Genomic DNA, 23233 nt, shown 5'->3' with positions numbered 1-23233 from the left:
GCAATAAAAGAGAATAAAATCATGGCATTTGCAGGTAAATGGGTGGAATTGGAGAAGACAATGCTAAGTGAAGTTATCCAATCCCCAAAAACCAAATGCCAAATGTTTTCTTTGATATAAGGAGGCTGATTCATAGTGGGATAGGGAGAGGGAGCATGGGAGGAACAGATGAACTCTAGATAGGAAGAGGGGTTGGAAGGGAAGGAAGGGGGCATAGGGTTATAAATGATGGTGGAATGTGATGACCATTATTATCCAAAGTACAGGTATGAAGACACGAATTGGTATGAATATACTTTGTATACAATTAGCGATACGAAAAGTTTTGCTCTATATGCGAAGTAAGAATATAATGCAGTCCACTGTCACACACACACACACACACACACACACACACACACACACACATATTCAAACTTTTGAACTTATTTAATAAGGGCCTTATGCATTCGAGGCAAGTACTCTACCAACTGAGCTATATCTCCAGCCCAATTTACTACAACTATCATAAACCTGAAAGCTTTGTTCCTTGTTTCCCTTTCCTGATAGCACATGGTGGAGATGAGGCAAGAGGTCAAAATGTAATGAAAATTATGGAGGTTAATAACATGTGACATCGACAGTGGGTGGTGGTGCACACTCGTAATCCCAGCAGCTTGGAAGGCTAAAGAAGGAGCATCATGAGTTCAAAGCCAGCCTCAGCAACAGTGATGGGCTAAGAAATTCAATGAGACCCTGTCTCTAAATAAAATACAAAAGAGCTCTTGGGATGTGGCTCAGTGGCCGAGTGCTCCTGAGTTCAATCCTCAGTATCTCCCTCCCACCTCCCTATCTTCAAAATAAATAAATAAATAAATAAATAAATAAATAAAGACAGAGAAAGAAATAACAAGTGAACTAGACCAAATATCCTATTTGGGGCATAATTGGGCTAAAAAAGTTGTATTTGTGTTATTAGGTTGCAGTTAATTCTTTGGCATTTATCAGTTTTATAGGTTTGGGTTTTTTCTTCTTTACTTCCAGAAATCAGCAAGTCTATTCTTGAATCCTCACCTACAACTAACTGTAAGTTAAGAAACTTTATTATAAATTCAATACATTCACAAGTATTTCTGCATTTTTTTCCTAAAAAAAATACCTTGAAAAACACCATGTGGGATTTATAGTGCATTTTCAAAATGACAATGTAGCAGATAGGACATTCCTTTTGAAAAGCACTGGTTTATAAATTTTAACATTTGTACAAAAGAGTGAAATAAGATCTGATTCCAAAGAGTGCAGTCATGGGTGAAGGATCTTATATGAATAATTAAAATAAAAAAGATTGAACAGTTTAGGAAAAGAAAATACAGACGAGAAAGTGTCAAATACATTTTTTACTAATAAAGCCAGTTCTGCAATTAAAAAAAATTCTCTTCAGTGTATCTCATTGCCCACAAGATACATCGATGCTTTCATGAACTCACGGATATTTTTAGAGCACTGCTTTCTACCTGGTGCCTTACAGACAACACTACCAATGCTATGGAAGATGTGGAATGAATGAATGAATGAATGAATGAATGAATGAATGAATCAAATACTCTACCTTCAAGTCTACTTAGGAAGAGAAGAATTTCAACAAGAGAGTGGAAGGAAGGATTTAAAAGGTGTTTGAGATGGGAAAAGAGGATGAGTCAGAGTCTTCCAACCTAAGATAGAGTAGAGAACTATAATGATGGCACATTATAGGAAAGATCCCAAATCAATCAGGAGATGCTAGACAACCACTGACAGGCATCAAGGAGTGTTTTAATGTAGTAGTCCTTATAAAACATAATTGAAAATACCTTCTCTTGTGTAAATAAATCCTTTCTCCAGGTTATGGGAGACAACTAGCCAACAGTGTCACAGCTGGCAACCAAATTGTGAATGGGACAATTGCTCTGAAAGGGGAACGGCCATGGCAGGCCGGCATGTGATGGAAAGGCCAACACAACTATGCTCTCTGATCAGCTGCAGTGGTTATTATCTGCAGTTTACTGCTTTGTTAAATAAGTTTAAAAGTTTGAATAAATGTAGGCTGCTGTTTTTGGTTAGCCTATGGGGGTACAGGATGTTTTGGGTAGCCTATAGGGGTTAACCTAATGTGTGAAGGATCACCAAGATTTACAAAATTTACAATCACACACAAAATTTGTTATTACCTATATAATTGAAAGACAGAGAAAGTATCTAAATTCAGGAAAGAATGGGAAATTGAACATAATTAATTAATATTTTCTAAATAGCTCCTTTGGCCTGGTCTTAAGTGCTTTACTAACATCATCTTATTTAATTATAACAATAATTTGTAAAGAAGGTATAATTGAACATATTTAAAGGAGGAAACTAAGACTCAGAAAAGATAGTTGACTTAACTTGGCCAAAATTATATAGCTCTTAAATAATAGAAATTGAATCCAAATCCAGGTATGTCTGATTCCAGTTACTAGGTCGTTATTTGTTTTTTCATCTAGGAATTTGCAAACTAGTTGAAGAAATATAAATGTCACACATTAAAAGTACAAGGCAGCATACATAGTGTGATATATACCACATGTATAATCGATAGTGCCAAGTAAATTTGAAGAAAGAGAATATATTTGGCAGTAGAATGAAGATATAAGATTTAACTGAATCTTAAAGATATAATGTTTGATTGATAAGGTAGGTGGATGAGAAAAATATGCATTTCTGGTTTAAAAAAATAGCTTTCTTCAAAATGAGTGGGGGTAGAATTACACAAGTTGTATTCAGTAGATGGGGAAAAAAGCAGTTTGAAATAAAGATTTAAAAAAATTTTTTTTTTAGTTGTTGATGGACCTTTATTTTATTTATTTATATGTGGTGCTGAGAATTGAACTCATTGCCTCACACATGCCAGGCAAGTGCGCTACCGCTGAGCCACACAGCCCCAGCCCTAAAGAAGATTTTGTTAAAAGGAACATTAGCAAATATTCTTTGAAAGTTTATTTCCATTGGTTGTGGACATCTCCAAAAGATAAGAAACTTGTTGCAGAAGTGTCTTTACAAAGTATATTCAACAAATTTGTCTTTCAGAAGTGATTTTTAAAAAGCAGTCCACGACCATGAACAGCAAAGTCTAGATACTCAAAAACATTTTTAATATAAATCTCTGGAGGTGGAGCCAGAGTTGACTCTAAGGAAATGAAATTTAAGAAGCACTGTTGTTGACCTTGTGGAGTCACTGGAAGTTTGAGAATGGGAGACAGAACATGAAGATATTGAAGCCTTAAAAAAAATAGTGCCTGGGGCTGGGGATGTGGCTCAAGCGGTAGCATGCTCACCTGGCATTCGTGTGGCCAGGGTTCAATCCTCAGCACCACATACAAAGATGTTGTGTCCGCCAAAAACTAAAAAATAAATATTAAAAAGTTTCCCTCTCTCTCTCTCTCTCTCTCTCTCTCTCTCTCTCTCTCTCTCTCTCTCTCTTTTAAAAAAAAAATAAAAAAAAATAGTGCCTGATATTTTTAGGAAGAGGTGAAAATAAATAAACAGGATGTTAGGTCCTGAATTAAGAAAGAGTCTCAGTAAGGAACTGGGGGCACTGGTAAATTAGACACCAAGATGCATTGACTAGATGAACATAATAGGGTGAATGAGTGAGAAAGAGCTGCAATCTTTTAGGTAAACAGTTCCCACAGCCTTGCAGTTCTTAGAACCCAGGGTGTATAATGATAAGACTAATTCTAGACTCACACACTTATGGAACTGAAGATGCTCATATAATTCTGGCCCAGAGCAAATGCTCAGAACCCAGATGGAACTGAATCATCATGGAAAGAACACCAGTGATCCTCACTGGGAGGATCTTCAGAAAGTTGACAGGTTTAGCACTGTTTTTATGTGCTGCAATATTTATAACAGTTCCATGTTAGAGAAATTATTAAGATAATAATTTAAGTGCTTTATAATAAAATTTTGTTTGGGAACATCATGTTTTAAACTCATGAGATCATCATTCCTAAGAGGACTTAATGTATTAAATTGTGTCCTCTAGCAAAAATAATTCAAAGGATTGAACTCTCAACTTTGGAACTGTAGTAAATAGACCATACATGACATGAAAAATTCAAAGAATTATTTTTCATGAAAATTATAACAGTGCTAAAGTTCATGATAGTATTGCCCTTGTGCAGCTGCCCGAAGACGTCTTTTTTACAAAGTATGTTCATAGGTTTTATCTTCCTGAAGCAAATATAAAGCTCTCAGAAAAGAACAATGTTGTAGTTGCAGGATGAGGAATACTTTATTGAATGATAAGTTTTTTTTAAAAAAAAAAATAATAGTTTCATGGGAATAAGTATTTAAACAATTCATCAATTACTTCCTCATACAATTAGTCAATCAGCAAAAATCTGGAAAAGAAAACTCAAGTGTCAGGACAGAAAGCACAGCATCCTATCATCTTCAATTTCTTTAAAAAAATCTAAAACTTAACAAATTTTTTTCCATAGGTTATATTGATGCATTATTATATAGTCATACATGCATACAATGTAACAACATAATTTCTCAAATATCTCTTGGAATGAGAATTGGAAAAATTGGACTAAAGTGTGAGGTAGCCAATTCTAAATCTGAACAAGACTAATGTAGACTGGGAATGGCCTGGCTCTTGGTGACTTAAAAAATTTGCTTAGTGTATAAATGTTCTTTATCACAACAAAAAGGCTACAATCCCTAACATTCACTGCATTTATTTTTTTAGATGTCCTACCAGTGAAACTTCAAGGCTTTTTTGAAGATTATTGACAGCAAAGATTGCAATGCCTCATGTGCATTATCTGGCCTGATGGTTGACGTGATGTTATGCACTGGTTGTATGTCAGGAGAAGCCAATGCCTGTCAGGTACCTCCAGCTCTGTTATCCAATCATTTTCTCCCAAAGTGCCAATTAAATGGAAGTTTTTCTCAACAAAAAATAATTTATGTGAGAATATTGTCACATGGTAGTTTCTTATTTCAATCCATTTCAAAAGACATTAGTTCCATTTATGTGTCAGATACCAACCTAACTGCTGGGGATGAAGTGGTGAACACAATTCCTACCTTCATGGAGTTCTCAGTGTAAAAGTATACTAAAAAAATAGTACTTAGAAATCTGTAATGTAAAATTAGTTCTGTCTTCTGGGCAAACTGCAGACCTACAATAGCCTCCTTCTCCCGAGATGTGGTAGGAAGTTGAGCATGATGTTGAACACGAAGTTGAGCTCATGTCACCCACCATTCTGTTGAGGTTTCATCATGGATACTTAAACTCAGTAAAATGTCCACTGTAGCTAGTTTACCTTCTCTCTATTCAGTTCTGGACTCTAAATTCAAATTCTGATATGTCCAATCCAACATTTGATATGTGTAGGCAAAATAACATGGCTTGTAGTTGCCTTACATTTTGAATAAACCCAAGGTTTCCTTAAGTCTATACCCAAAGAGGAAGAATTGTTTTCAGTTCCCAAGGACTATTGATAACTTCAAATGAGAGATACAAGAAAGTTCTTTAACAGGACAAGCAACATTTTCTCTCTTCTTTTAGAATGATTCTGATGGACCACTGGCTTACTCTAACTCCAGAAATATCTGGCATCTTTTTGGAATAGTAAGTCGGAATGATGGATGAGGTAAAAAAGAATAAGCCAGGTGTCTATAGTCAAGCAACTTCTTATCATGGGTGGACAGCCTCCAAGACTGGATTCTGAAACAAAGGTATGAAATGGGACTTTAGGATCTTCTTCTTTATTGCTTCAAGATGTTTTTCTTTTAATTGATGGTAAATTGGTCATTTTCTTATATAACAAAATACAAATGTCTTTGTCAATATTTTATTATCTCTAAAACACTTTTTTATTTATTAACTTACTTAATTAATATAGAAGACAGAAAGAAAATAAAGTGAAGAAGGCCAAACTATTATTTTTATTACTAATTAAGTTTTGATATATTTTACCATTATGTTCAGAATTGAACTTAATATGTTTTTCATAATTAAAAGAAAACAGACATTTTGTAAACATGAGAACATATATACTGGATCTATCAAATAAATTATTTTATTCTATAAATTATAGTTGTATTTTGGAGGAGGTACTATTCTAGGTCTGCAGTTTGCCCAAATAATATACATTCATTTTTTAAATTTATATATGAGATAGTTTGTGTATTTCATAAAATCATCTGATCTTGGAGAAGAAATGGAATAATATTAGAATTTCATGGAGATCAAGTCTCTCAATTTATAAATCAAGAAACTGAACACTGGAGAAGAGAAACTTATTTAAATCATTATTTATTATCTGATAAACTGATGAATTTTCCCTCATCAAGTTTAGACACAAAATTTGTCAAGAATTAAAAAATAATTTTTAAGTTGCAAATCTGTGTATAGTTTTTCTTTTAATCCTTCTTTTGTCACTTGTTTGTCTTCTTTTACAGCAAAAACAATGTGAAGTCCTCAAGGGCAGGGCGCTGCAAAGCACCTATTATAGCAGCTCTCCTCAAGTCCAAGTGCATCTGTATGAAGGGCTGACTTTGTAATCTCCACAAATAATTTACCTTATGTCATTTCCTAAATTAAAAGAAGTGGCTCCAAACTTTAAATAACATAAAATAAAAATAATCCTTCTATCAGTTGTTTGTAGTGTTACTCTTTTATGCTTCTTTTATTCACAAGCCAGTTCAGAACCAACGTGACAAGGTGGTGTCTTTCTCTCCCCACTCCTTATTTTGGCTATCATGAATATTTATTGAGTATAGTACAGCCAGGTACTATATACACACAGTATATTTATCCAAGGATGCTACTTTTAGTGGATAAAAATAGGCAGTAAACTCATATATAAGATAATTTTGGATTGTGATAAATATTATAAAAGAAATATGAAGTAATATATAAAATCATGGTCAAATGAGTAATCCTTTATGTTGGGCAGGCTAAATACTCTCCATGATGGAGTAGCAATTAAGATGGACCTAAATGACAAAAAAGCAAAACATACAAAATATATTAGAGAGATTCAAAAGCAACAAGTATGAGGCTTTTAGATGGACATAAGGGAGGTAGATGTCTGTGGCAGAAAGAGGGCCACTGTGACTAAAGACTGGTGGCTAAACGAGAGATGATAGGAGAGAATATGGAAGAGGTAGCTGAGATCCAGTCAAACAGGACTTCGTCAGTGATAATCAAGACGTTGGATTTTAATTGTAACTTCAGTGGAGGACCTGGAGTTTGCTAAGCAGAGAAGAGAGTGAACTGGTCTGATAGGTACCTTGCAAAGATCATGTTAGCATCGATGAAGACTATGGGCTGGTGTAGGGACTGAGAGGCACGCTATGAGAAGTAGGGAGACGGGTTTAGGCTGTCCCTGAGTAACACAGAGTGAGGATGTCAGGTGGGTTCTTTCTCTCATAAACTTGAATAATAAAATCCATGGACACAAAGGTGAGAGCAAAGTAACAGAATTTATTAAAGTAATAGAAAGAAAGAAAAAAAAGAAAGCAGGGCTCCTGAAGAGGGAGTGGTCCCGAGCGAGGAATACCCTCCCCTATGGTGATTGTCTAGGGGTTTATATGGGCCTACTGGTTGAAGAAGTCAGTCCCTGCCCCAACCTCATAAGGCACTCAGTGTTTCCGAGGTATTCATGAAGCCTTTAGTCCAATCAAGATAATGATCAAGTGTTTTTCCCTCTTTGGGAAGGCTGTGGACGTCAGGTCTCGTAGGTCCTGATTTTAAAATAGTCATTTTTTGAAGTTTCTCAGCAAAAATCTGCAGTTGCTGATTGTGCTCTGTTACCCAGGTAGTTACCCAGGGATCCATTTTCCTATCTTCCCAGGCTTATCTCTTCTTCCTGACTTCACTAGTAAGACACGAATGTATCTTCATCTTTTTCCTTGGGCTGGGAACATATCTTTGTGAGCTGATAGGGATCTTTGGAGAACGCAAATGAAAAGAGAAAGAAAGATGTCATTACAAAATGGTATAAGAAGGATTTCAGGTTGGGTATTTTCCTTGTCTTATGGTTAATTCAGAAGTTAGATATTTATGAATCTTTCATTCATGCCCCCTTCTCTCTTTGTTACTAACTCAGTAGGTTATTGTGTCCTCCATCAGAAGAATCAGATGAGGCACAACTGTGATGGGAACAGGACCGTTTAGAGGGACTAATTGCTAGAGCAGAAGAGACACAGCTCTGACCCAGAGAGTGTTAATCTGGATCCCTGAATGAAGAAGAAAGCCAGTATTTATTTCTGTGTAAAGATTACAAGGGTGGGCTAGAGTTTAGGAATTTTAGCTGATTCGGGGCACATTTTCTAAGGTGCTGTCTTTGCAGGTCCTGTGCAAGCACTTCAACCTTGTGAAAGGTGGGGTTAGTCTGGAGTCCAAGGTTACATCTTTTCCTACATGATCTTGCCTTGTGATAAGGATGAGTCACTGCAGCTGTTAAGAGAACACACAGATGGTGATGTTTGTGGAACAGAAAACACAAATCATGCAAGTGACAAGTTAAAGGTTCTGGGAATTTGCTGTTTCTGTGACTCCTCAACACTTTTATCCTTCATATTGTTTGTCTTTGGGAAGTTGTGGTAAGGGTAATCTGGCTTCTATGATCCATCTGATTTCTGAGGCTGATGAAACAAAGGTGTGAGTGAGGGGGTAGGAAAAGGCACAGATGGTGCTCTTAACAGCCAACAATCTCCAAGTTAAGATTCCCTGGAATTCATTTGCCCTTTCTTTGGGGTTGGAATCTGTTTCATTTCTCTTCAGGGGTTTGTTTTCCTCTCTTAATCTTAAGGAAAACTGCTTTTCATGGGAGGCTTTGACTTACATTCACCATCCAGCCTGGAAAAACCACAAATATGGTTAAATCCAACTTTTCTACTTTTTGCTGGGTGGGTGCTAGTTGCTGACTGACCACAGCTGGTGGAAAAACACACACAACACACTGACTTGTCGTACTTTAAAATCATGATCACAAGCCTCAAATAAGTCCTTAATGTTCCCTTTTGTACTTGTACAGCCAGAACCCCCTGTGCTCCTAAATAAATCTCATTCACTCTTCCCCTTCCTTAACTCCAACACTTTCTTTTTCATTTCCTTACACTCATCTGAGGACCACGCTCATTATTTCACCAAACAAGAACAAAAACAAAAAATGAAACAGAAATGAATGATATTATGGTTTCTCCTGGTACTTATTTTAAGAATGTAATGCTCTACTTGCTTCCCAGAGGGCAGCATAGGTAAGTGTACTATGGAGTTGAACAGCCTGAGTATAAGTCCTGGTTTTGCCACTTCCTAGATGTGTGACTTGAGCAAATTACTTGACGTCACTATGTCTCGTGTTCCTTGATGCCATACGAGAACAGGAATAATGTCTACTTCCAGGTGCTGTTGTGGACTATTTAAGGAGTTAAACATAATGCACTTAGAATACATAGCAAATGACGCAAGATAGGTATTAGGTATTGTTGTCATCTAGTTTCTCTTTTGTTACAGTGAATCAACTGTACAGCAATCTAAGGCTAAACTCTCCAGATATTGTAAGACCTTATTTGTACTTACCCTCTGTTTCTGTTTGGTTATGAGGTATCTCCCCAAAGCTCCTGTGCTAATACAGGAATGCTTGGAGGTGAAGGGATTATATTGTTAGACGGTAACCTAATCAGTCCATCCTAGTTTGGGTAGACTGACGAGGTGGTAACTGTAGACAGGTGGAACATGGCTAGAGCAGGTGGGTCACAGCGGGGCATGCTCTAAAAGGGTACATCATTCCAGCTGCCCTCCTTGTTCCTTCTCTCTCTGCTTCCTGACCTAGTCAAGAGCTCAGAAACTTTCCCCATTCCACGGGGCCCTTCAGTTATAACACTTGACCTCTTCTTGGGCCTAGAGAAATGGACTTGGGCCACCATGGATTGAACCTCTAAAAATGGGGTCCCCAAATAAAATCTTCCTTCTGTAAGTTGTTCTGGTCAGTTTTTTTGTCACAGCAATGCAAAGCTTACTAAAACACCTTCGGAAGGAATTTGTTTCTATGACTGTCATCTATCCCTTTTATCTCTTCACTTTTACTACTCATTTTCATTAACATAGTAATCTTCCACAGTATCTCCCAGGTAAGAACAAATATCTCCTTTCTGCCATATTTCTTTGCAGAACTAGTTCATAGTGTTGGTCTCCACTTCTTTTCTTGTTCTTCTCTTTCCAAAGTCTTTTCTAACAGCATATTGACCCAGACACTTCTCCAAAGCCACATCTCTCAAGGTGGCTAATAAATTTTATGCTGCCAAAGGAAAGATAAATTCTCAATCTTCCTCTTACTTAAGTATCACATCTTTATTTGATGTGATATTTAGCATTGTTACTCATTTCCTATTGAAAGACTTTCTTCATTTGGATTTAGGAAAAAGAACACCTGTTAAAAAGCTTTCTTTGTCATTAGCAACTCTTTCTCAGTCTCTGGCTGGATCTTCTTCGTCTTCCCAAACTCTAAGTGCTGGAGTGCCCTAAGTCCAGGCTCACACATCTCCTCCTCTCTACTCACACCCACACCCTATATGATCTTATGCAGTCCAGTGCTGCACAAACAACTTCCAAACCCAGCTCTGTGCTGACAACTTCCAAGTGGTATTATTTTAGCTTTAGAAATCAAAGATTTGACCTCTCCCTAGACTTCTAGTTGCACATATTTAAAGTTTCCTTTTAAAAAATATAATAGAAAAATTTTTTTTAGTATGTCAAAAAGATTTTTTTTTTTACTTTCATCAGTCTTTCCCATTTAAAAAAAAGTGAAAGTATAATCCTCGTGGATAACAGATATTTGAAAGATCCATCATTATTTTTATTACTTGATTTTGTATAAGATAGAGTTAATTTATAACTGAACTAGCCTTATCTCTGGGAGTGCTTGATGATTACCTTTAAAACATTTTTTGTTAATACATAATAATCATACATATTAATTCAGTATGATATTTCCACACACGTATGAATATGCCTTGATCCAATCCAACCTGCTTTTTTTTCACCTTCCCCCAGTGCTCACATACCCTTATTAATCTCTAGTAATCACTCTTCTATTTATGGTCATCATTTTTAGCTCTTCATTTGAGAGAAAACATGTAATATTTGCCTTCTTATATCTGGCTTTTTTAACCTAATATAATGTTCTCCAGTTCCATCCATTTTTCTAAAAACAAAAGGATCCCATTGTTTTCCCATTGATGAATAATACTCCATTGTGTGCTGAATTTTCTAGTAACTAACTATAGAAATGATCCCTGAAAGTATAGTCTTTGCATTTTCTTTAGTGTATACTCAGCTTTGACTCATGGCCAAAATAAGGCCTATATGATTTATGTGAGGTTTCAGTCTGAAACCTTCCTATTAACCTTTGGGTCAGTTTGTTTACTAATCTAAGATCTTGCTGCAAACTTTTGCCTTTGGCTCTCCTAAAATTGATATTTATCACACCAGTATTTGTGGTTTAACCTAGAGTCATGTGCATGCATGTGAATAAACCATGGAAAGCTTGCCCTCTTTCTTCTGGCCACCCAGTGCTTGCTGGCGTGCTCTCTTGCTGCACAGTATCCTTTACTTTTAAATGAAAGTTTTATGTGAATTTTCCCTGTGGAATCTTAGGAGTTCTTTCAAATATTCACACTTGTGAAATCTTTACACATCTTAATATTTGGCACAGCTATGGTGTGCTGAAGGTGGCTTGCATCAGTGTACAAGAGTTAAATGTTAAAACTTCAGGAATTACATGAACTAGTTGTGAAACACAATCATAGTTGTTAGTAATAAATACTCAAAACTCATCACATCTTTATTATTATTACATTCTATCAGTAGTTACCATCTTAAGGTTATTTATATCCATAGTATCTGTATGATGAAGACATTCTATACTGGAGCACCATTGCTCATGACTTGGAAAATCCACCTTTAGTGATGTGCATGTGGGTAGCTTGAGATTAGATGTGGTGTATTTATACTATAGAAATTGATAAATGCTCCACATTAGCTCATACCCACTGACTCCGGGAACTAGTTGTAAATATTTACTAGCACACCAATGAATGTAACTAGTTCTCATTTATGCTTTTAGAAGAGACCTTTACTAGATGGTGCAACTAGAGAACATCACTTTTGGCCATTGTGCCAGATATGCTGTTAAATGCCTGAAGTTCTCTGCTCTAGTGTCAATTTGTTACTGATTTTAATTTTTAATAATTCTAACTCAAGAGAAACTTTGGAAGATTCTGGTTTTTTTTTAAACACCTCAAGGACATTTCAGATTTGCTGCTTATAGTGATTAAAGTATTGCCAAAAATCATGTTATGATAATATATTGTTCTGTATAACTATTATGTTTAATTAAGAAAACATAATGATTATGACATATTTTGTTATACTATTGCTTTACAAATAATCTTCATCTAAAATTTGTCACAGTAGGCACTCATGGTTGAGTAAACAAAACTTTACTTATACTAAACAAAGGAATACATATTATACAAGTATTCTATTAAATAACATCTCAAGTTTTATGCCTATATTATCTATCAAAGAAAATCAATGAAACAAAAATGGCTACCTAGTAATAAGAGATTGTCCTCACATCATCCTTCTTAGCCATTTGGGGAAGAGAAGGTATTACAGGGGATCAAACCAAGCCATAATCAGAGCAGGAAACTTTTGAGGGCCAGCGAGGTATTCTACATAAACCTGCCTTCCCTTTAAAGAAAATGTGGCATTGTTGGTCCTCCTACTATCCCTAATGTACTCTAATGGCATTGTTCAGAGAAGAGACACCTTAGTAATCACATACTTTGGGAGTACCTCTCTTTCCTGCTTAGAATCCTGTTCTACCTCTTTGCCTCCCATCTCAACACTCTTGGCGAAGAACATTTAAACTCTGAGTATGCCTAGAGAGCTTGACTCCCTCTTTCTACTCATTATTAAAACTTAGCTCAGGTCTGGGATTGTAGCTCAGTGGTAGAGCACTTGCCTAGCATGTGTGAGGCATTGGGTTTGATCCTCAGCACCACATAAAATTGAACAAATAAAATAAAGGCATTTAAAAAAAAACTCAGCTCAGATGCCACTTTCACAAGGAAGCCTTTCTTGACATTCCCAGGGAGATGCTACAGCTTGTCTAGAGACTGTCCCAGCTTCATACTGATGTAAAAATGAACTGTTTATGCATCTGTGTCTCCTCTTATACCCTGAATTATCAAGCATCTTTGTGTTCCTAAACTTGTGGTTGGCATGATTAGGTAATTATTGTATCCAACTGAATAAAACAGAAATGTACTGTCAAGATCTGGCCGCTACACATGTCTATTTTATCTCCTATTATGCACTTGCCTATAACCTGAATTCTAACTTAAGATTTCTGAAACATGTTATTCTGAATCTTTCCAAGTGATTGTGCTCCTCATCTTTGATGCCCTTTTCTTTTTTCTTTTCTTTTTTTTTTTTAAAGAGAGAGAGAGAGAGAGAGAGAGAGAGAATTTTTTAATATTTATTTATTTTTTTTTTTAGTTTTTGGCAGACACAACATCTTTGTTTGTATGTGGTGCTGAGGATCGAACCCAGGCCGCACGCATGCCAGGCGAGCGCGCCACCCCTGAGCCACATCCCCAGCCCTTTGATGCCCTTTTCTAACTTTTTTTTCCTGATAAACTTCTACTATGCTTTAAAAATCAATTCACATTTTTGTGAGTTTTTTTTAATCCACTGTGTTCACATGAATTTTGTGCCTATTGTCACCAAGCCACCATCTCATCATGGAAAGTTCTACATAGCTAACAAATACAATCTATTTTTAGCTAATATTAATTTGACCCTGACTGTTCAAGAATATATATTTTACTGACAATTCTCCTTTTTTCTCTACTTAAATACTTATAGAAGATAAGCTTTCATTTCAACTCAACAAGTACAATTTTTAAAAATTACATAAGAAGTGTATGAATACATTATTCTTAAAAGATAGTGAACCCATTATAAATCAAAGCTAGTTTCTTTACTTATCATTTCCAGTTCTTGTCTATATACTTCTCCTCTAGAGTAAACCTTGTTCTGTGAATCCTTTCAGGTCTTTTTATATATTTATATTTATAAAGAAATATATAAATTCGATACATATATTTGCATACAGTGCACTTAAGAAGCTCCCTATTATTTATGTTTTTTAAGTGTTAATGGTATAATGTTAGATAATCATTCTGCGTCTCCTATTTTAACTCAATTTTTCTTAAAATCTTTCTATATTTAGAGAGGTCTGTAACTGACATTCTGGTTAAGAGCAGGAAAGACATGTTAAGCAGACAGAAGTTTGAAAATATTCTTAGGAAATTGCTGCAAGGGCTGAAGGTGCAGGTTTCAAGCTAAGCTCAAGGATAATTCACAAAGAGATCTGATGCCTAAGAGAATCTACTAAACTAGCGTTATTGAGCTTAACAGCTAAGATCCAGCACCAGTGATATTAACTCTACACCTTCCTGACATCTGTAGGTTGGACTGGTTTCTCTCTAAAATGTTTCTCAGTTCTAGAGTTTGGAGAACAGAGGGCAGCTGCTACTGTAAAAAATATAACATCTCAATGACATTTTCCCAGTAAATCTAAGAGCACCACTGCTGCCTTGAAAGGCTCTTGACTTGCTTCTTCATTTCAAGTTTCATCTAAACAGTAGAATTTAATCTGTATCCAGAATCCTAACCCTACCAGACTCTGGGAGATCTAGATTTTAGCTTTCCAATCTCTGCTGCATAGAAAGTGACCTCAGCATGGAGGATTACTATATTAACCCACATTATCTGCTATACCTCAGAGCAAAGCCTGTGCAAGGAAGGGACATGACCTTTGTCCTTGGAAAGACCCACAGAGCACTTCTAGGCACATACCCACCCTGTTGAGTTGTTTATCTACAAATAACAGGAGAGATCTGCTGTGCCAGGTGTCCCTGACTCAGTCAGGCTAGGTGGGGACCCATAGCAACCCCCCAGCAGCCACCAATCAGCATGAGACAGGGAAATACCTGGGATGCCAGATGACCCTCCCAGTAATTTATGGTGGTTGATAACGTGTTGAGAAACCATGTAGTTTAGCACGTACACCCCTCATGGCTTAAACCAATCAGTTCAAATGAACCCCCCTCTTGTACTAACCAATCACCCCTACCCAACTTGTTCCCACCAGTGAATGTGCTAATCCTGTTTTAGAGTTGTTTTATGATTTTCCCACAGTGTGTGATGATTTGCTGAGAAGCTATGATGTATGTGAAATCCCTGCCTTCCCCAAAGAGTGTATAAAACTGCTGCAAACCCTGGGCTTGGGGCCTCTCAGTATCACCAGTTGTTGTGTGCACACGGAGGACCAAGCTAGCTTGCAATAAACACCTCTTTGCTGCTTACATGGATCTTGGTCTCTGGTGGTCTTTTGGGGGTCCTGAATTGGAGCATAACACTATAACCTCATTTTATAACACCTGTATAACATTACATAGATTGATATAGTTTATATAATCATTCCTGTGTCAGTTAATAATGTTTCCCCTTTTTTTGCTATTATAAATTTTGTAATAAAAAATCATCATATGTTTCTGTTTGAGTACATGTTCTAGAATTGATACTTAGAATTGAAACCACATAGTTATAGGGTAGTTTTAAAATTCAACAGATGCCGCCAAGCAACCCTCTAAAATTGTTACCTCAATTTTAAGTACTACTGTCATTGTGTGAGAGTCCATTTTTTCACATTCTTACCAAATATTGAAATAGTAAATATTTTTATTTTTAATTTTAGTAGTGAGATCATTAGTTTATTTTATATTTATATAATTACTAATTATAAAGAGATTAAGCACTTTTCATGTTAATTGGTCATCTGTATTTCTTCTCTGAATATCCTAATAAAACCCCTATATTTACTTAGTAAATATAAAATATTCACTAAAAGTGAATAAAATATTTTAGAAAGTATACATATACTTTTAATATCTTAAATACACTGAGGATCTCCCAGGGTGTTTTGATGAACATATGAAAAACACAAAAATATGATACATTTCTTGCATATGATACAAGTTCAAACAACTTGTTCCTGGGGTAATATCCACAGGACAAATTTAAATTAAAATCAACAACACAGCAGATGATTAAACTCAAAGTGAATACTGATGAGAGTAAATGATTAGAGATAGAGGAAAGAAAGAGCTCCAAGAGGAGAAAATTCTGGGTTTGATGGCAGAAGTGGCAACCAGGTTGGACCATGACACATGAATAAACATTGGATGGGTAAAAATGGCCACCTTGAAAGCCTTGGAGAGCACAAATTAAATTTTTAAGGTAAGAAAGCACTTGCTATTCAAGATAAAGGACTGTGAGAAATGGTTCAAGTTCAGTCAAGCTTTAGGTAGTCATTGCCAAGGCAGCACAATGTCCTTGGCATTGAGCCAGGCACTTGATTTACATACTCTCAGTTCAAACAACAGCCTTACAAGTGTGGTCCTGTTATCTCATATTTTTGCCTATGAGAAAATGAAGATGTCAAACAGATGGTTACCAATAGACCTGGCATTGAAATGCAGGTCATGCCCTTAGTGTTACACAGTACGGCTAGGGAACAACGTAGATAAAGAGAAATGACATTCTAAAGACATAGAATAGAAACTAAGCAAGTTATATTTTATTTGGAAAGCAGGTGAGGATTTTGAAGATTTTTTTTAAGTAGAGAAATGTCATGAACATGTATTTTAAGAAGATCAATCACACTAATTACTATAATCATTCAGGTTTTCTGCTCAAAGCCTTCTTCTCAAAAAAGCCTTTCCTGACCACCCTATAGAAAGCCACCTCACCATACCCAACTACTTTCTGCCCAACCACCCTACTTTATTTTCTTCATAGCATGTGCAAGTACCTCACATTTGACAGTACGTTCACTATTTTGTTAGTTCTTGTCTGTCTTTCCTGTTAGCATGCAAAGTTCACTTTTATATCATTCTTGTTCATGGACATTGAACAAGTAAATATATATGGATTAATTTTCGGTTCTACAGAGAACATGTATGTAATAGTGGTTCTGCAGCATTCAAGATAATATATTCATGAAAGCATTGTAGAAAATATGAGATGTTAAACACCAGGAAGTCATAACCACGCCAGATTTAAAGATAGGAAGTTAGTGTCATTAGGTAAATTGGGTCTAATATTGAGTAAGATAAAGAAAATGGAGACCATTATCGAGAATGGAGTCCAGGAAACCAGAACAACACCTGGGGAAATTGAAATGTTGATGTCCCCAAGGCCCTGAACGCATCCTAAAGAACTGTTAATGAAGCAGCTCCCAGCATACAGGGAGGTGCTAATCAAACCACCCCAGGCCCTTCCTGCCCAGATTACTCCTCCCTGCCCCATTGGTTCACCTGCCTCCCAGCTTTGTCCTTCCCACCTGCATTCTATCACTGCAGGATGGAGGGAAACAAAGGACTGGAATGTGGGAGGACTAAAAGAAGACCTTAGCTTTTAAAAAAGGGAAGACCTCCCTTTTCCACGGATTCCGCCTTTTGGGTCCCCTTCTTCCTCCGGGAGGAAGTCTTTTCTGCTATCCTTTAATAAAGCCTTCCACTTTCCACTCTATACTTGCCTCAGCATGCTTCTCTGGTGTTGTACTTCAGCATTTGGGGAAGCAAGAACTTGTCACCAGTAAACAGCAGTAACAAAAGCATTGTAGAAAATATGAGATTTTATATAGGAAGTATAGGAAATATAGGAAGGCATAACTGCAACTTTATTACACCCATTGTTGTAAACACACCACTAAGAACAATGTGTAGCTCCAGGAAGTACATGACAAATATTTATTAAATGAACAAATGAACGGAGTGTGAGTTAGAGGTATGAAAAAAATCATCTAAAGCATCTAGATATGTGTATTAAAATTCAGTTTGATATTTTATATCTAAATGCCTTATAAGTTTTGTTTTCATAAGAATTTGGCATGTCTCTCAAAAAAATTTAATCTATATTCACTTAGTAAAACAATTCTTGACTAACTAGTTCTACTTCCTATAAAAAAATTACCAAGATAAAACTGTCTTGCTCCCCAAACTACATACATCTGCAATTTCATTCCTACAAAAAGTATGGAGTCCCAGTGAGCTGATTTGAAAAACCAGCCTCTAACTCAGAGCAAAGCCTGTCCAAGGAAGGGACATGACTTTTGTTCTTGAAAAGACCCACAGAGCACTCCTAGGCACATTCCCACCCTGCTAAGTTGTTTGTCTACAAATAACAGGAGAGATCTGCTCTGCCAGGTGTCCCTGACTCAGTCAGGTTAGGTGGGGATCCATAGCAACCCCCTAGGAGCCACCAATCAGCATGAGACAGGGAAATACCTGGGATGCCAGATGACCCTCCCAGTAGTTTATGGTGGTTGATAACATGTTGAGAAACCATGTAGTTCAGCATGAACTCCCCTTTGGCTTAAACCAATCTGTTCAAATGAATACCCCTTTTGTACTGACCAATCACCCCTACCCAACTTGTTCCCACCAGTGAATGTGCTAATCATGTTTTAGAGTTGTTATTTGATTTTCCCGCAGTGTGTGATGATTTGCTAAGAGATGCTATGATGTATGTGGGGGTCCCTGCCTTCTCCAAAGAATGTATAAAACTGCTGCAAACCCTGGGCTCGGGGCCTCTCAGCGTCACCAGTTGCTGTGTGTGCACGCGGAGGACCAAACTAGCTCGCAATAAACACCTCTTTGCTGTTTACATGGATCTTGGTCTCTGGTGGTCTTTTGGGGGTCCCGAATTCGAGTATAACAGATTTTTTTTCTCTTTTTCTTTCTTTCTTTTCTAGTACCCTCAGGCAATCACAAAGTTCACTAAGTTCTTTCTTTTCTTTTTTTTTTTTTCCGTGTGTGTGTGTGTGTGTGTGTGTGTATGTATGTATGTTAGGGAGGTTATTGGAGATAGAGCCCAGAGGCAATTACCACTGAACTACATTCTCAGCCCTTTATATGTATATATATTTATTTTGAGACATGGTCTTGCTTAATTACCTAGGCTGACATCAAACTTGTGATCCTCCTGCTTTTGCCTCCTGAGTTGCTGGGATTATAGGCATGCTTTGCTGTACCAAATGAGAATTTTTAAATAAATCATGTTTCAAGTGAGTAATGCTCTAGTAGAATTATTAGATCCCAAAGAGGACAACTTACGTTTAAGACATTTGTCAGAGACTGCTCTGATGGGTAGAGCTAGTTTCACTGGGGAGGAGCTTTATGCCAGGAAAGGATGGCTAGCACCTGAGTCAGAACACTGATTCATCAATCTGTGGTAGAATTTCTTGGGTGGGTATCTCAGATGACCAATCTAAGTAATAGCCATTGTATTTTTTCCTAGGTATCCAACTCAAAAAGAATTTCCATTTCTTCCTTTAAGATCACACATCCACAGCTGTCATCACACTTGTTAAACAAGTTTCTTTTTAATTACTTTCAGCCATTGTACCCAGCCCTTAAAATCTCAACTACCTTGTGGTTAGCACATTTCCCTGAGAACCACTGATCAGGATAAAGGGGTGCAGAAGTTTCCTTTTTCTTTATTAGCATCAACAGCCATTATATCAGCACATTATGTATAGGTAAGTGGAGATTTGCTTGCCTAAAATTCTGACATAAATAGAATTAACACTATCTGTCCTTACGACTCCCACTTAAGGGTTGCAAACAAAACAATAGCATTTAGGTGGGAAATATGTGGGTTTTCCCCAGTATTTTGAAGTTTCTGCATACAGACAACCTTGTCCCAAACATGTGTTGTGTCTGCAATCTATGGTTTTAAGTAATTATCATGGGAATGTTTCAGAAAGATGGCATGCTGCTCACCATCCCTTGGATGGAAAATAGCATGAAGGGGTGATTGCTGTCAACTCAAGAGGAGGTAGCAGAGGGAACATTTATTTTCTCATTAATCAAATGCTACATTTTTGCTGTTAGTGGTACTGATCATCCCTTTCTTGTACTTTTTTAACATCTCATCTTTTCTACAGAACTTTCATGAATATTATCTTGAATTTTGCAGTAATAGTAATAATTCATAGATTTCTCTATAGAACCATATATAGATCCATTTGTCTTGTTACATGTTCATGAACAAGAACAGCATTATTACATATAGACAAATCAAGTTAAAAAAAATTATTGGTGCATTATAATTATACATAATATTTGGTACGCCATCTATTTTAAATTATCTAACTAGATAATTATCATAATAAGTGGATGATGATGATTATAAGGATATGCTCTGTGCTTATATGGAGTTCTCATTAAGACATACAAAATATATAGAAATTAACTTGAAATATTTCATATTAATATAACTGTGAAATATATATGTATACCTTATATAAATATTTCTCTAAAATACATGTTATTAAATGTATATATTTTCTTCATAATCCTTACATTTTCATATTGGTTATATCTCCAATCTATCAGAACAGTGATTGCACACATATAAAAGAGAAAAGACAAGCATGATTGTTTTGTTTTGACCATGAGACAGACAACACCTGCATGCTGAGCAGAAAAGACATTTTATTCACATGTCTCCTTCTCCTTCTCCTTCATCATTTGACACTTGTGTAAAGTCCTAATCTGAAAGATTTCAAAAAATTAAGCCATTGTTTTTCGGAAACCTGATTACCTAGGAAAGGTCTAAGCCCCAATTCAGTGATTTGTTTTCTCAGAGTGAGGCATTAATACTGTTACAGAGACCTTGTGGGGATTTGGAAACAGAGTTGATTCTGCATGTGTTTTAGGAGAACTTAGTGAACTTTGTGATTGCCTGAGGGTACTTGAATGGTTAAAAGAAAGAGCAGGAACACCATAAGTGGGGGTAAAAACTTCAAAACCAAATTTTACAAATTTTATTTTATTTTTCTTAAGAGTTAGTCCTATGTGATAGAATAGGAAAAAGCTGTATTTTTGTTCCTTACTGAAATAAGGAATTTTATGGCAAGGAATTTTATGCTAAGATATAATTTATATTCTGTATCCTTTTCCAGTATTTTCTTATGTGTTTCTCAGACGACTTTATGTATGGACTACCAGACTTTGGCTAATAGCTGGGTGATTTTTCTGCTTGAGGAGTCTCTGTCATTTTTAATCAGCTATTTACTCCATGTTATGGTTTGTAAGATCTTTAGAGTTGAAAGTACCTAAACCCAGAAAAATAGCTGAGCTGTCATAAGAAATAATCAAAATGAAAAATGAGGACAGGGAATAGAAATATAAAACCCTATAGCAATTTTAATGAAATAAAATTGAAAATTTAGAAATAATTTTGTAATTTTCAAACCATAGCGTTTGAAATGAACTCTAAAATGTCTTATTTGATCCAATTGTTAAAGATCTAGTTTTTTTCTGCTTTATGAAGAATACAAGTTCTGACAAACAAAATATAAACATAAAACTTCAATTTTCCCAAATGTATACAAAGATCTGTTCTGAGTTAATGCTTTAAAATAAAACTAGTCAAAACAAGAAATTGCAAATGATTAGGAGATCATTAGATAAAATAGTAGTTAATAAAAATTCATGGTAGGCAAAAGGAGAAGAGAAGATAAAATAACAATAAAAAAGAAAAAATAAAAAAGAAAGAAAGAAAAGAAAAGGAAAGGAAAGGAAAAAAAGAGAAAGGGTGTGGAGCAAAGATTAAAGAAGCATTCAAGGAGGCAGTGGTTTTGGTGGAGCCAAAGGCTTGTAATACAGGTTAAGTGCTGACCCACTGAAAGATCAATATTTTTAATTTGACATTTAAGAAACAAAAGCCTTATGAATTAAAGGCTTGTAATTTTAAGGAACATCAACAAATGAGAATGTAAAATTGAGGAAGTAGATAATAATTGTTGAATAAGTGAATGAATGAAGACAAAGGGGATTGAGAACAACATCTTAGAGGGTAAACAGACCAGAGGGGTCCAGAGGATATAAATCTTTCAGTGTTAGTCAAAAGTATTTTGTCTGTATCCTGTGAAGATGACTAACATGAGGTCTTGTAGTACTTAGGAAGATGGACTTACACCTAATGATAGATGAGAGAAAGGGGAACATGATATGGGAGAAGAAATGAAGAAAGGAGCTGTTATAATCCATGAGAGTGGAGTAATGGGATACTGGGTGATGATAGTCAGAAGGGAAAGAAAATGAGGAATTTGGGAAAGTTTACAGGAGAATATTTACCAGAATTTGATAATAAAAACTATGTTGATAAAAAAGACAGCAATATGTTGAAACCAGCAAAAGAATTTACCTCAAAAATAAAAAGGGAGAAAAATGTACTCTAGAAGAGACAGTTTATGGAGAAAAAGTTGCACATTTTCTACATATGGAGTTTAAAGGACATTTTAATTTCTGGTACACAATTGGAAATTCCGACTGATGATTAACTGAGCAACCATAATTGTGAGTGTAAACTTAGGAGTCATCTAAAAACAAGGCAGAATTGAGCCTGTGTAATTGGATTAGTTTATCAGACTGTTTATTATATAAAATACTGCACGAAATTAAATCTCTCTTTCCAAGGCAGATATGTTTCCAATCTCACAATGAATAATTTATCTCAATTTTCCTATTAAAGTCAGCCATGAAAAACTTTAAGACAAAGGAGATGACAGAGTTGCGTGACCAAGTCTGAGTGGCAGCTCCCCAGCAGACTGGAGGTAGACATGTTAGACCAATGGAACAGGTTGTGCAAGGACAAGGAAGCATGATGGAGTATGGTGTGATTTGACATGTTTGGAACACAGGTTATCTGTTCAAGAATGAGATGCAAAGCGGGCAGTGCAGTTGGTCTAAGACATAGGCACAGGTCGTCTATTTACATAAATGTGAGGAAAAGGCAGATTGTGGGCTACAAAAAAAGAGTTCCAAATGTGTTGAAATTATGAATATTCTTTTCATATTCCTACTATTTTCTCCAGTGGAATAAGATGGTTATCAGCTAATAAAGATGGACCAGATGGTGCTGAAGGTTTTAGGAAAAGACAAATATGAAATAATTTTTCCAAGAGAATTATAAAGCATCAGTAGAAGGTAGATTTTTTAAAAAAGAATCTTGCTCTTTTGAAGACATCAACCCAATTTACCTTTACCTACAATCTAAAATATCATA

At 36.0% G+C, this 23233-nt stretch overlaps 2 pseudogenes; one reads left to right on the top strand and one right to left on the bottom strand.

Annotated features, from left to right (window-relative positions):
• The first annotated feature begins 334 nt into the window (after window positions 1-334).
• On the top strand, window positions 335-5741 carry LOC143405654 (transmembrane protease serine 11B-like; annotated as a pseudogene).
• Window positions 5742-11241: 5500 nt separating this feature from the next.
• Window positions 11242-11332, bottom strand: LOC143406617 (small nucleolar RNA U3; annotated as a pseudogene).
• Between the last annotated feature and the right edge of the window lie 11901 nt (window positions 11333-23233).

Source organism: Callospermophilus lateralis, chromosome 8 (genome assembly GCF_048772815.1).
Source record: "Callospermophilus lateralis isolate mCalLat2 chromosome 8, mCalLat2.hap1, whole genome shotgun sequence".
In the NCBI taxonomy this organism is placed as follows: Eukaryota; Metazoa; Chordata; class Mammalia; order Rodentia; family Sciuridae; genus Callospermophilus; species Callospermophilus lateralis.
Note: the sequence above shows the minus strand (reverse complement) of the source record. Positions and strands in the feature narration are given on the sequence as shown.